The sequence below is a fragment of the Elephantulus edwardii genome, unplaced genomic scaffold (genome assembly GCF_000299155.1).
Source record: "Elephantulus edwardii isolate Elephantulus edwardi_28Jun2011 unplaced genomic scaffold, EleEdw1.0 scaffold00027, whole genome shotgun sequence".
Lineage (NCBI taxonomy): Eukaryota > Metazoa > Chordata > Mammalia > Macroscelidea > Macroscelididae > Elephantulus > Elephantulus edwardii.
The window spans coordinates 624,029-626,030 of NW_006399777.1; the positions used below are offsets into that span (position 1 = coordinate 624,029).

The following is a 2,002-nucleotide window of genomic DNA, read 5'->3' on the forward strand; positions in this document are numbered from 1 at the left end:
TCTGAAGAAAACATCCCGTTTATTAAGCAGTTGGTGTCTGATGAGTACCAAGCCCAGTTAGCAAGTAAACGGAACCCCCTGAAGGATGAGCCGTGGCCTATACATCCTTGGGAACCAGGTGCTTATTTTGAGTTTGACGAGGTTTTTGTCCTGTTGGGAGTATGGTGTATGATAACGCAAGGTTTAGTCTCTATTAATAATAAATTATTCACTAATTTATTATCTATTAATAACCTAAGGTTTATTGTCTATTATCTATTGTTTGTAGGGTCACTATGTGTCATAGTCGACTCAGTGGCACTTATCAATAACAATTATTGCGTGGCTGTGCATATTTAAAACTATGGGGAGATGGTTTAATAAATTTATCATCTCAAGAATTCTCTTTTTTTTGTAGTTTTGTGTCCTTTTAATAAACATATTTGCATAGTTCTATTACAATTTGGTAAAAATAAAAACAAATTACCTCATGCCAAGCGTGCCCAGCATTTGCACAATCAATCAATACTTTTAAAACTAGTTTTTAAGACACACAAAATAAAATTTTAAGGCAAAAAACAGCACTTTGCAACAATTTAATAATTTATTAAGGAATTTCATTCTTATGTCTTAAGTATATCTGCTGTGTTCTTGTATGATTTGCAAGCTTATTTTTAGTGCCCAGCAACTTGGACTGCTGTTTGGAAGGTCAGCCGTCTGAACCGGCCAGTGACTGGGAGAAAGATGAGCAGCTCCCTCCCCCAGTGGCCCACAGCTGTGGTGACCCAGGGGAGCGGCGCTCAGAGTCAGGAGTGACCTTCTGCCAGTGGGTTTATTTGGTTTCGGTTTTGGTACCGCATGTCTAATAGTAATAGAAAGTGTTTTGTAGATGCAAAGACAGTCACTTTGTATCCATGTTCCTCCTCCAGATTAAAAAGGCTCCGAGCTAGGTCAGGGGGAGGATGTGCAGTATGATCTGAATTGTACGCTGTGGGGCAGAAGTCTGACTGGGATGTCCCAGCACGGCACATTTGCCTCGCTTAATCCCGGCGTCAGCTTCATGGCTGGCGGCTTGTAATTCCACGTGAGGCTGGGTGTGAAAGGGCCCGCCTTGCTGAGCGTGTGGTCTCTGACTTGGGTTTACTGGGGGCGGTAGAGGGTGGTGCAGGGGAGGTGGGGTTCCGATCTGTTGTGCATAGAGTCGTGAGTCGTAAAGACTCAGCTACACCTGAGAACAGCAGTGACAGGTGAAGGGCGTGACGGCCAAAAGGCCTTGGCAGACCAACGTTATCGACCTGTGCAGCGACTTAGCATCAGGTGGAGGGGGACATGTTAGGCTTTCTCGTTGCTCCAGCAGACGCCTTCACATTTGAGAGGCGGATGTTCTGCAATGAACGTGAATTGCTCCTGGAAAGGGATAATAATGCCTTTAGCTGCTCTCTTCCTGTTTTCAAATTAATATTGTTTTTGTTGTTGTGACCGTCAAGTCAAACTGATCCATAGCTGACCTGGCCAATTCAGAGTTGACCCTCTGAGGTTTTCAGAGGCAGTAAGTTGCATGGGTGGAGATTGCCCATCCTTGTCCCGCTGACCATCTGGTGGATTCAAACCGCATGCCATCAGGATTATAGGGCAGCTTCTTACCACTAGGCCACCAGAGCTCCTGAACGTGAATGTAGCAGTGCGTTTATTGTTTACATCTCTCTTAGAGTTCCTCATGTTCTAGACTTGCTGGCCACCGTGCATTAGGTCAGGCACGGGTCAAGGCACGTAAGTCATCTGAATGGTGGCTCACTCCATGTAAGCCACCATTCTTCTGGTCTACCAGTTGCTTGTACTAAAATGGCTTCTAGGAAGGATTTGCAAGAAACATTGCTCTTACTGGAGATGTTGAAGGAGTTCTTGTTAACATTGTTTTCTCTTGATTGCCAGGTTCTGTTCGAGTTGGCCTGATTGCACTGAAGCTGGGCATGATGCCCTTGTGGACCAAGGACGGTAAAGAGCATGTGGTCACGTTACTGCA

At 45.0% G+C, this 2,002-nt stretch overlaps 1 protein-coding gene across 1 annotated transcript in view; it reads left to right on the forward strand.

Moving 5' to 3' along the window:
• The first annotated feature begins 6 nt into the window (after window positions 1-6).
• Window positions 7-2,002, forward strand: part of MRPL3 (mitochondrial ribosomal protein L3) — a 33,782-nt gene continuing 31,786 nt past the window's right edge. Inside the window, exon 1 of the mRNA XM_006883319.1 lies at window positions 7-118. The gene's annotated coding sequence lies outside the window, so the exon portion shown is untranslated. The remainder of the gene's footprint in view (window positions 119-2,002) is intronic.